Source organism: Elaeis guineensis, chromosome 3 (assembly GCF_000442705.2).
Source record: "Elaeis guineensis isolate ETL-2024a chromosome 3, EG11, whole genome shotgun sequence".
Taxonomy (NCBI): Eukaryota; Viridiplantae; Streptophyta; class Magnoliopsida; order Arecales; family Arecaceae; genus Elaeis; species Elaeis guineensis.
The window spans coordinates 12,484,520-12,498,630 of record NC_025995.2 but is presented as its reverse complement, the minus strand read 5'-3'; the positions used below and the strand labels follow the sequence as shown (position 1 = coordinate 12,498,630).

General features: G+C 32.8%; 1 pseudogene; it reads right to left on the bottom strand.

The window, feature by feature from the left end:
- Window positions 1–3,452: 3,452 nt before the first annotated feature.
- On the bottom strand, window positions 3,453–5,131 carry LOC105042218 (glucan endo-1,3-beta-glucosidase-like; annotated as a pseudogene).
- Window positions 5,132–14,111: the final 8,980 nt, after the last annotated feature.

The following is a 14,111-nucleotide window of genomic DNA, read 5'->3' as shown; positions in this document are numbered from 1 at the left end:
ATGTAGGCTGAATCTCGAAGCATCAAATCCTAACAATCTCCATCTCGACTCGATATTCGGCCTCCTCCAAACTCTGAGAGCTTCTGGATCTCCTCACCCCCATGCCCTGGGGCAATTGCCTGCTGATCATGGATGGGCAAACATGGGAGTCGAGCCAGGCTGCTCGATCCCATCTCCGTCGTATGCTGTGCTCCTCCTGACCTGAGACCTGTTCGGGGCATCATCCTGTGGCAATAGGAATCTCACATTGCGACGTCGCCTCTCGTCCTCCCGAGTCTCCTGTTCGTGCCCATCCCCTCCTGGAGCTCCACCTCACTCTGGGCTCCACCTGGCTCCCGAAGCTCACCTCGCACTGGGCTCCCTGCCAGGAATAATATCCTCTGCTCCCCTTCTTCCCCTCCAACATAATCCTATCACCGCGTAACACCCTCAGGATTCCTTCACTAGCTTCCGTCCTGTAGCCTCTTGAATCCAGTCTGCTAAGTGAGATAAGATTCCACCTGAAATCGGTATGTATCGGACCTCCCCCAATCTCCTCACTGCACCGTCATGTGTCCTCCAACTGACCATCCCAATGCCTCTGATGCACAGCTCGATCCATCCGATAAATATACAGTGCCCTCACTGTTCTCCAGGGAGTCAAGCTGCTCCTCTCTGCAACATACATGATAGGGGCATGCAGAATCTAATATCCACTACTGGGAAGAATAGATACCTGTCAAATATCTCCAGGATATCTTCATCTAATTACTGCCGGCCGTCGCTACAGTAGCCACCGTCCATTTTTAAGTTGAGGCAATCTCTGGCTAGATGCCCCAACTCCTCACATCGGTAACACCTGGTTTTGCTCAAGTCCCTCCTGAACTTAGACCGCCCTCGTTGCGATCTCCTGTCGCTCCGTCTACCTCCTTCTGCTCTTCCAGAAGCCACCAAAGCTGAGCTACCGCCACCTGAGCTCGAAGCTGGGTTCTCCCTCCTGAGAACCTCATTCTGGAGTATCGTTGCGGTGATCTCATCCATCTTGATAGTGCTCTTTCCTACTAGAAGAGCAATCACCAAGGACTCGTACGAAGGGAGAAGCGACGCCAGCAAAACCAGCACCCTGATCTTCTCCTCAACGTTCTCGCCAATGCTGAGAAGGTCGGTGAGGATCTTCTAGAAGTGGCTTAGATGCTTCTGCACGCTCTGTCCCTCAGTCATCCGCAGTTGGTAAAACTACCTCCAGAGGAAAAGAGTGTTGGTGAGAGACTTCACTATGTACAACTCCTCGAGCTTCGACTACAGCACCATCGGGAAGTCTCGCTCAGCACATGGATCACCACCTCATCCATCAGGTACATGCGGATGGTACTCACCGCCTGCATCTGTAGCCGTTTTCAATCCCGCACCTCTATGGTGGTCGGCTTCTCATCGCACAAGAGAGCATCGATCAACCCCTGTTGGATGAGCACGTCCTTCACCCTTGCCTGCCATAAGGAGAAATTGCTCTTACCATCAAACTTGTTGATCTCCATCTTGATTGTTCTGTCTTCTTCATCTTCAGTCTTGCTTACCACCACTGCAATCTGTATCCTTATACCACTTACTCTGATACCACTTGTTGGGTGGATGTTTGGCCAGGACACACCTCCAAGATCTTTTCAGTACCACGCGATGCAGCAGGAAGAAAGAAGAAACAAAATAAAAGAAAAAATAATCAAAATATGTGGATCAGCCACAAAAGGGCTCGCCTCCACGGGGCATGCAAACTTCACTATGAAAAAAAAATTTACAAAAGGAGACCTCACCCTCAACCCTTGTACACCCAATTCTCTCTCACCTGAAGTTTCCCTCACAAAAGCTCTCTCTCTCTTGAAGACCCCCCTGAACCCCTGAAGTGCCTGGCGATCGCTGTCCAGGAGCCTCCTGCTTTTCTCTCTCAGCGCTTCCGCCTCTCTCTTCTCTTGAGTTCCGTACAGGCTTCGTACGGTGCAAAAATCCGAACCACACCCTTTACTGTTCGTCCACAAGCCTTTTAAAGGGTTAAAACGGGGTTTAAACCTAATTAGATTAGGTTTAAGAGTCCTAAACAAAGCCAGATAACCCTGGAGGACCAGCAGATTTGATTTTTGAACTCCAAACATTTGGATATATATATATATATTATAATATATTATTAATCATTTGCCACACTACGATTCAATGATAATTTTAAAATTGAAGTAGAAATATCTTGTTATATTTTATATTTTTATAATAAAAGTATTCAATATATTATTTTTATTTATCTAATTTTTAATCAAAATAAATATTCATATTAAAAATAATATATTATAAGTATAAATAAAAATATTAATTCTATAATAATAACTAATGTAGTTTTATATGATTAATAATTTATAGGAGTAATAAATCTATTTTTGTAAACTATATTAATTATTAATATATTAATAAATATGTTAATAAATTATTATAACATATTTTATATGATTAATAAATATATTTTTATGGATCATAGGTAGTTTTAGTATTATATGGCCAGTGATCTTGGATTCATATGGCATATCAAATAGGTTACTTATAGATGTCTAGAGATTTTTAATCAGTGGATCATAATCTATTAAATATAGAGATTTTAGATCATAGAAGATTAGATCACCATAGGATTTGGATCAATGGTGATTTTATATTATCGTGGTGATCCCATTTGGATCACTAAATACTATCATAAGATATAGCTAATGAATCTTATTGTTAAGGTTTAGAATAGTCGGGCACCCAAAATACTTCTCCAATGGCCATTCCCAAGAAGGAGGCTGAGATTGGAAGTGACGATAATCGAAACTTAAGATTACTTAATAATAGATATAGATATAAAATATTAAATTAATAATATATATTAAAAATAGAATCGACTTCGATTTATCTCTATCAATGCAATGTAGAAAAGTAGAGTAACCTATTCGCTCGTTATATGATGGAGACAAGGTTTCCACTATGTTGCTTGGGCCCTATAGATGGCACCTCAAGTGAGAAAAAAGATTATTCATGAAGCTACTAGACAATTAGCTTATGATATTAATTGTGGACAACCTAATACAACGAGGACAAGATTTTTGTAAGATTACCTGGTCCTATAGTTGGCACCATGATAGTGAGCCAAGGCGGATTATTGAAGAAGCACTAGACAATTGAGCATATGATATTATGGATGACCTTATCTAATATGAATAAAATTCATAGCAATTCTTGGGTCCCGAAGCTGGCATCTCTCTTATTAGCACATTCATGGAGAAAAGTTTTGATTTTGAGTTTTTTTTGAGTATTTATATAGGCGGCATGGACCAGCATTATCTTATTAAAAAACAAGCTACCACAAATATCCAACATTTGAGTATAATATATGATCTCAAAATCCAAGTTGCATGATGATATATTTATTATGAAATATTACAAGTAGGAGGACGTTCATCATAGCATGGATTTTCGTAAGGACACACAGCATGGATTTTCCTAAGGACACATAGTCAAGAAGGAAAAACTAGACACTACATGCTCCCAATCTTATATTTTCATATATTATTATTTATTTACAATCCTCAATCATATTTTAATTGAAGTTGATGGGGTAGACTGGTTGCATATTTGGGTAGAACATCCCAAAATTTTGCTCTGCTCCATGTGGCTATTGGTTCTCATTAAACATCTCAAATATGTAAGTCTCTAAGGACTTCCAAAGTCTCCTTGGTGTTCCTTGACCAACATGGTTGATTAAATTCTGATTATATATTCTTGCATGTTCCTTAGTTGCTCCAAAACAACCAGCCGATGGCCACTCTCCAATACTACGACAGTCAAATTAGGCCCTCCCAACTTCTCCGACGCGATGCAAACTGCATCAACTATTGCATCAAAGAGATTCTGGTAGCTATACCGTCCATCTTGTATCACAATCCTTAAGGAAATAAAAAAGGATAGTTAGGCCCAATATGGTTCGGATCACCAACCTAACTTCTGTAGGGGTACACATTTATAGAGAGTGGGGCTCCATTGTTAACCAAAAGTCAAATTATTGCTCTTAAATGTGTTGCTGCAGCAGAAGAGAATCTACCAGATGAGGGAGGAGAATACTGCTTAAGGATTTCACGTCCTGTGGCAACTGTAGTTGAGACTTTGATTTGGTTTTGTAAGCCGACCGAGGATAGAGCAAAATAGATGTTTCTCATGGCAACAAGCACATACCGAGCTTGATTTCTAGGGATTGCTTTGTTGCCAACTGCAATATATTTAAAGAAAACACCAGAGGAATAGGCCTTCACATATTTTCGCACCCAGTGATTGGCTGCTGAACTACTAGAGGCTAATAATTTGAGATCAGTGTTGGGAACCCCTGGCATGAGTTGAATGTTGGAACCCTTGAGGGCCTGAAAACATCTAGGTTTGGTTCAAAAAGCCTCATCGCCTTAAGGTTCTTTGACTTATACAAATTCACTACATCTCTTGGTCGAGGCAGGTTGTTTCCACCCATTCCATAACAAACACCAATCAATTGCGCCCCTGGAACAAAACAAGTCAAGCTTTTAATTCTGCATGTATGGAACACAAACAAAATCTTAAACCCATCTAGATTATATCAGGTTGTATCACAATTAGCTATGCTACCTCACCGAAATATTTCCTTCTTCCTTCAAAGCCGGTTGGCTTGACAGCTAGTAATTAAAAAAAAACAGAATATATGTTCCTGATTGCTCAATTGGCCAGTGCAATGGCTTGATCTAAGCTTGTTAATGGAGGAGCCAATCTCGAACGGCTTAAAGAAGTATAAGCGCAAGCTCATATAATATATAATCTCATTAGTAACTGACCAAGCCAAGCATCCCAAACTTAAGAGTAGCTCAAATAACTTGCCTCCTACCAAGTACCTACTCATAAGATGGAACAAAATAAGTGCTGCTATGGTGTATCCTGGATTTGTTCAGTATAATATAGAGCTTCTTCTTTTTTCCTCTTATGATGGATAGTTGAAATGCAAGGATTGCTATGAGATTACCTGTTGGGATTGCTACGAAGGCTCCAAGGATTAATGCAGCGATGGAAACAATATTTTGGTTCCCCATGTAGAATATCTCAAATAAATGAGCTTTATCTCTAAAACTAGAATGCCTCAGGTGTGGGGTACATGAACTTGCACTCACCTCCTTATATAGGGATTTTGCGACTACCTCCATCATCCTAGTCTTTATCTTCTTGGACATTTAGTTCCTGGTATAAGCGGCGATGAGTCATGGTCCACCTCTTCCCAACATTTTTTTTCTTGGTTTTATTTAAGAATTCAAAATATTGCATTGTTTTATTTGAGAGCTGACATAGGTGATTCTTTGTTCCGCAGTGCGTTCTTATCTCATCTAAATTGATGCTTCATGTGCTAAACGGTTACCAAGTATTTGGCCAAATGACACTCGCAATATTTTTCCTTTTTTGGCGTAATGGTGATGTGAAATATAAAAGACAAGAAATCTAAAACGAGAAAAAGGAGGGTAACTAACACAGTCCAAAACCAAGCTCCAAAGGGAACTCAAGAGACCTGAGATGGCCCAAAAAAGTTTACGAAAAGCAGTCACAAAGAATTCCCGCAGCCTCAGATGCAATTAATAACAGATTTTAAAAGGATCAAAAGAAAGTTGATTTGCTTCAGTATCCTTCACATAAACAACTTATAAACAAGAAAGAATGTTGTGCCCCTTACATGAACAACTTTGTTTCCAGATGCAACCTCAGGTTTTGTGAATGATCATATACTGATGGAATTCTATTTGTTTCTAAATCATTTTTTGCATCATTTTCCAGTTATTTACCTATCAGAATCTGCGTGTGGTTAATATGGAACAAAAATTCCCAAAATAAAACAAGCAAAGGTCTGTTTTCCAGCACCCATAACAATTAAAACTCAAGGTCCCCTTGATGAACCGACTTCCCAAATTCAGATTTCAATCGACAAAGTACATGCTCAAATTACATAAAGAAATCTATATCCCTGCGCTCTCTCTCTCTCCTGCATATGCCACGTGGCATACGCCGACATGCACTGATGTACCCAGTTATTAGACACGTGGTATTTTGAAAAAAGTGGGAGGAAGCCAACGTTCAGCCGCTTCGAACCTCCCACCGATTGAGACTTCCAACAACGGTGTTCATTACCTAAATAATTTAAAAAAAAAATTAAAAATATATATTTTTTAATTTATTTATAAAATTAATATAAATTTATAAAATATTATTTTAATGATATTTTATAGTGTCCACATCATCATTCTCCTTTTTCACGTAGACGATCAAAAAAAAATTAAAGTCGCCATTTCAAATGGTATCTTTGAATATGCCATTTGAAATGGTATTTTCAAAAACATTATTTCAAATGGCGACTTTAATTATTTACTTTCTAAAAAATTAAAAAAAATAAAAAAATAAAAATTATAATTTTAAATTTTTAAAAAATAAAAATTTTGATTTTAATTTAAATAAAAATCATCATTTCAAATTAGTATCCCCATTTCAAATTATTTTTTTAAAAAATATCTCAAAAAAAATGGATCTAAAAAAAAAAAAACACCATAAAAAATTTAAAAAAATAATTGAAAAAAATAAAATTTATAATTCTAAATTTTAAGAAAATAAAAATTTTAATTTTAATTAAAATAAAAATCATCATTTCAAATTACAATCTCCTTTTCAAATTAATTTTTTTAAAAAATATCCCAAAAAAATACCTTAAAAATTTTAAAAAATAAAAAATACAATAAAAAGAAAAAAATGAGAAAAAAATAGAAAAAAATTAAAATTATAATTTTAATTTAAAAAAATAAAAATTTTAATTTTAATTCAAATAAAAAATATCATTTCAAATTATTTTTCCCATTTCAAATTAATTTTTTAAAAAATATCCCAAAAAATAAAAAATACCTAAAAAATAAAAAAAAACATCATAAAAATAGGAAAAAATAATAAAAAATGGAAAAAATTATAATTATTTTAAATTATAAAAAAATAAAAATTTTAATTTGAATTCAAAAAAATCACCATTTCAAATTACTTTCCTCATTTGAAATTAATATTTTAATAAAATATCCAAAAAAAGTACCTCAAAAAAAATAAAAAATGCCATAAAAAAGAAAAAAAGAGAAAAAATAAAAAATATAATTTTAAATTTTTTAAAAAATAAAAATTTGAATTTGAATTAAAAAAAATCACCATTTCAAATTATTTTCTCCATTTCAAATTAATTTTTTAATAAAATATCCCAAATAAAAAAAAATACCTAAAAAAGATAAAAAAATAAAAAAAATAATAAAAAATTATAATTTTAAATTTTAAAAAATAAAAATTTTAACTTTAATTCAAATAAATAGCTCTCCCCATTTCTTTTGGCATTTTCATCTATTAAATAGCAAAAAAAAAAAAAAAAAACATACCTGTAGTGACCATCATAAAAATAAAAATAAAAAAAATAAAGTTGCCATTTAGAATGGCATTTTTTAAAGATTCAAAATAAAAAATTCTATATACTTAATAATATAATATATCATAATAATAATAATATAATATAATATAATATAATATATAAAATATAATAATATATAAAATATAATAATATATAAAATATAATATAATATATCATAATAATAATATAATATAATATATAATAATATTTATATTAGATATTACAATATAATGTACTATATTATATTTTAATATAGTATATTATAATATAATATAATTACTATACTATATTTTAATATAATGTATTATAAAATAAAATAAAATATTATATTATAATATTATAAAAATTTATTATAAGATATTAAAATATAATAATAATATAATATATATTTTATTATAAAATATAAGATATTAATATAATATAATATATTATATTATTATAATAATATATAACAATATAAATATATCATAATATTTGTATAATACTATAATAATATAATAATATAAGATTTTATATATAATAATATATACTAATATAATATATTATACTATATTAATATATAATCATATTATAAAATACATATTATATTATATTATATTAAAATAAAATTTTAATGTAATATAATATTTTTAATATAATATATAATAATAAAATAATATAATATATTAATATATTATAATATAATAATATATCAATATAATATAATATAATATAATATTATAATAATATTAACAAGCTTTTTAAACAAAAATCTTATTATTAGTGATTTTCCTCTCATATAAATCTTTAAGCTTCTTCCAAAATATAATAGCCAATATTTTATTCTCTATATGATGGTAAATATTGTCATCCAACCATTATCGAATAAAGCCAATACATTATCGGTTCAAAAATTTTTACTTCTCATTGGTCATATTTTTAGGTTTGGTATCATCACCTTCCAAGGGAGCATGCATCTCCTTACCATAAAATAAATCTAGCATCTTGCCCTTTCATATCTCCAATTATCACCATTTAGGCTCACCAATCTATTTGTATTCACCTCTGTTACTAACTTAAGAATTTTATAAAATACTTTATATGCACCAACTATAGCTCTGATATTACTTGTTGGAAAAGAGTGCTTTCTTTCCCTCTTAGGTAAGATATTAATAATATTTCACAAGCACAATATACAATGGCAAACAGCAACCCAATAAATGTAAAAAAATCAAACAACTAAGAGAATAAGAATAACAAACTTTTACACGAAAAATACTTTAAGAAAGAAAAAAATCACGAAGCACCAAGTGAAAATATACTAATCCAAACTGCATCGTACCGATCAATGTCATTTTCGTACTGATCAATATCGATCAGAAAATCAATCCATATCATCCCTGTACCGATCAATACCAGTACAGTACCTACTTATACCGACCCAAACCGCATCGCATCGAGCGGTTGATAAAAGCACCATATCGTACCGATGCCTTACCAACTTGTACCGACCCATATCGCACTATACGTAACGATTCGTACCCTACCGACTTATCTAATTTAGCTTATTTTTTAATATTTCAAAAAATATAATTAAATTATTCGATATATTATTATCATTTACATTATAATTTTTATAATTTTTTTAGCATAACTTTTTCTCTCCTAATCTTCTGAGACACATGAGACTGTGTATCCATGTTCACAGAGCATAACATTCTATCCCTTGAAATTAAAATAATCTTTGATAAAAACAACAATTAATGATATAAAATAGAATAAAAAATATCAAGTGTAAAAAAATAATACAATAAAAGACTCAAAATTATTAAATATAAATCTAAAAAATACTAATTCCCACAAGAACGTCGTGGTGCCCGTGATCGCTTGAACCTTCTCAGGAAGGTTCTCAACAACCACTCCTGCTCATGTATCTGCTGTGATGGCTCCTCCCCCATATCAATGGAGGTCTGCTGGTCATGCTCAGGAATAACCTCCTCAATCCCCTCAGGAATGGTCTGCTGTGCTGTCGAAGCATCTGCGGACTGAATGACACCCTCAATCCCCTCATTTGGATATACGGATGGCTCTGAAAAGAAAGTATTATACTCATGTAGCCAACTGGTACTCGATGATGTCATCTGGGACGTGTAAGAAGAAGAAAGCCCTGCCATCTATGGATCAAGTGATGACATCTACGGCATATGCGGTGATGGCATATGTGAAATATATGGTGACGGCGTACATCTCATATGTGGCGCATCGGCTGCTCCATACCAAGACGCACAGCTATCTAGATCAACATCAATCATCATCAATATTTTCGAACTTATTCTCTCCATCTCACGCAGTATGCGGATCCGTTCGTCCTCATCAGCCGTAGATAAAGCACGACGAACATCGAACATAAAATCTGACATAAAATCAATCTACATAATAAAAATAAAATTAATAATATATTATAAAAAATAAAACAAAAATATAACAGAAGTACATAAAATATTTTTTAATTTTAATTATTAAAAATAAAGATATTGATATAAAATATAATTTTTGTGGTCTTATCAAAAAATGCAAAACATAACTCTCACCTTCGTACCTTGAAACTGCATACCGAGGCTGTTCAATAACTCGCACTGTAATGTTAAGAAACCAAACCATATAGTCCTCGATATATACACGGCCTCTCAAAATGGAATCACCATGAATTATGTAATCTCGACGTGTATCCCAAATGACGATTTACTCTGTATGTCTGATACGTCAATCAATACGAGTTCTCCCTCGTCGATCAATACGATAAAGTCTCTGACTGGTATCAAACTGCTCTAGGATGTTCTGAATCTGGCTAAACTGCTGTATGACACAATCGAAAAGATGTCACTCCACCACATCAAAATAAATAAGTGATACCCTAACAGTCCATATATCACGTCCAACTATATACATCTATGATAATATAACCAATATCTCATCTGTATATGGCTCCCACAAAAATTGATAGAGTTAAAATAAAAAAAACTAGTAAGCTAAAATTTTAATAGATTATGAATACTGTAAAATAATATTTATAAAAAAATCAAATTTATCCGTCTATATCAACTAATGTATGTAACTGGCACCTATAAACCCGTGCTACTCTCGTCGATACGTGATGAACGTTGAATGCAACGTTCCATCTGTTTCACAATCTAGTTAAATAAATTTTATCGGATTTAAAATAGTACTAAATTTTAAGTAAAAAAATAATATTTTTATACCTATATCCAATAGTCCGTCTAGTCTGAATGGAACATCAGGATCATACTACTCTGATGGCATCTCGAGCAACTATCATCGTAATAAACTGATAGTCGGTATATGCTTCCATACTCAAATCTATAAATTTTAAAAAAATCATACATGACATATCCAATCTGAATTATAATTAAATATTAAAAATAAAAATTTTTAATTCACATACCTGTAATAATACAAGATAACCACCAATCTCACTCTGATCATCATAAGAACTTCGACACATAACTTTGTACAAACAAGCTAGTACTACACTGCCCCAACTGAGTCTACGAGCGATGTCTAAATCTTCTAATAATGATAAAAATATCAACTTCTTCTTCGATAAAGTATCGGATAACAGAACATCACCTAACAACCGCAGCACCTGACCCCTAACATACTGCTGCACCATCTCCTCTGGTGCATCATCCTCAATGTGAAAATGTCGATAACGATCATCCAAACACTCTATCCTGAGTCGTGAATGATCGAAAAATTGGATGTCGAGCTCAAACTTTAGCAATCGCAAGTACAAAACCTGCCACTCCAGAATGGTAAGCGTGGGATCAACTTCGATAACTGGATCGCCATCAACTGATAATCTGATAAGGATGCTAACATCCTGTAATATGATGGTCGCCTCATCAAATAGAAGATGGAATGTATCTCTGAACGCCATCTCTCAAGCAAAACAGTAATAAGACCAACGTCCATTTGTACACGACCAATCCGATATACTCCATAGAATTCAAGATATTGTAAATAATCCAGCACTCTATGTGAGATGTCCTCTGTCCTCCAGAAGTCAGCATTGGATCGTCGTAGATGAAGGTGTCTGAGCTTTTGCTATAAGATATAATAATTAGATAACATATGACTTTTCAAAAAAAAATTAAATAGTAAGAGTAGGATTGAAATACTTACACCACCATCTAAAATAGTCTGTGATCGATGGTGCTCCTGCAATATAAAAATACTGTTGTCTCGAAGATCGAAATACCATAGATCGTAAGCCATAATACACTAATGAATCTAAAATAATGATACTATTATAAGTGTATTAAAAAATAAAAAATACGATAGCCATTCATTTTATGAGAAATATATTTTAAATACAATATTATCATACAATACAACTTAAACATACAATTCAGTTCATCTTTGAATATTAAACACGTATGTTCAAATACAATCCCACAAAATATATAAAATAATGATGAAAATAAATCTTTAGAGCCTTTAATTTCTTCCACTACTTGAAGTTGAAGTGTGTTGAAGTATCCTAATACAGCAACGACGATCATGATCCCATTCTTTACAAATACCACAGTGGTTATTACTTCTTATTTGTCTATCATCCATCTCATTTCGCAGTCTTGTTGACTTTGGTCTACCTTTCTATTTGGATCTCAAACGATAATGATCAAAAATACATTTGAACATACATGTATGCATCCAATTATCTTCATGTGGTAATGGATTAAACTCGTCGCTCCAAGTATTCATATATGCTGTAATTATCTACAGAATAATATAATTACCTACAAAATTAATGTAATTACCTACAGAATTAAATGCAATTCCTAAACTGGATAATCAATTGATCAATATATATATTTTATGGTATCCGTATAAAAATATATAATCAAATATATATTTTATACAAATATCGTATAATATCCTACATTGGTCAACTGACAGATCTACGATTCTATAAATGCAACATATTTTAAAATTTTTAAATTAAAATCAAATCAAATTTTAAATCAAATTCAAATTTAATGAAATAAATAAAAAATAAAAAATAATAAATAAAAATAAATAATAAAAAGATTGAAATATAGGAGTATATTTCACTGAACGTGATCAACTCTAGAGTACTCTGCTGTCAAGAGTCACTCTGAAGGGATATATGTATAGGTATCCCTCCGATCTAAGATCACCACGGTGACTTACAAGCAACTCACTTTGCTTTGATATCGGACTACCTGAATTTTTAATTCAGCGATAAAAATTTTTGAACACAGTTAAGTACTTGTGAAGTCGTGTGTGAGTTAAGATAGAATTGACCCCTCTAAATAAGTAAGAGTTAATGTATCAGTATTTCAATTTAGTAAAACCTTGATCAGGATAATCCATGTGATAAATTTTGAAAATTAAAATACAATGTGGTTGATCATATCAGGGTTGGCAGTTAAACCCTAGATCATCTTGAGCATTTAGATCAAAGAGATGAATTATACCGTAACTATATTCAAATAGGTTCTTATTATTGCTTAGCATATATTCGGCCTATCCGGACGTCGAGTACTATTGCTAGATAGTTACTCTGATTGATACAAGAATCAGTTCCTGTGCTATCGACTTAGGTTCGAACCTTTGAGATCACACATATTAGAAGTTTCTCATCGATCATATGGTTAATCTAAAGAGTCCCAATCAATGAAGACTCTGGTGGAGAGTTCCACTAGATGGGGACTCTGCTGAAGAGTCTCACTGGACAGAGACTCTAGAGAAGAGTCCCACTAGACTTGGACTCTATCATTAATGAAGGATTAATTAGTGATTAGATTACTAATTATCTTAATTTGATTGAGCATTAAAGTCTGGATCAAGTCTAATTGAATTTGATTCAATCAGGTCAAGTCTGATTAGATTATGAGATGACCTAATCGGTAAGGGAGAAATGATCCTGATTTGATCGGATCTATGGCTCAATTAATTTATTGATTTGATCAAATTTAATTAAGATTATAAGAGCCTAATTAGATTAGGTTCATCATATTTTATTTGGATCTAATTGAATTGGGTTTGAAAGAAATCCAATTGGTTAAACCCTAGAGTCCCAAATGAGCAGGACTCTATCTCTTGCGCCACCTAAATTGTTTCATGCCTTTTCTTACTGCACAAAATCAATTTGTACATGAGAAAATAAGAAAATAATCCTTCTTTTGTTGCCCATTAAGAATAGAAATTGATTGATTTTGATTTAAATTTAAATTAGTTTGAATTTCAACTTAAAACCTTATCCATATCCTTCCACACGTTGGAAGCTTTTGAAGGGGTCTATTGTGTACGAGATAAGAAGGTCTTTCTAATTGATTTTTATACCCAATTTTCTTTGATAAATTGGAGTTGGAGTCAGATAAGGGTGAGAAAAAGTTGAAGTTGAATTGAAATTCAAAAGAGTTTGAATTGCAACAAACTCCAGCCCTTATCCTGTTTTATTAGGTTTGTGCGACAACCATAAAAAGGCCATAAATTCATGACCAAAGAGAGGAGAGCTCTTTTCCACAAGATACCAGAGAGAAAGAGAATCAAAAAACTCCTTTGGGTCATGAGGATTGGGTGGGTTTTATTCCTCTTTGGCATGAAC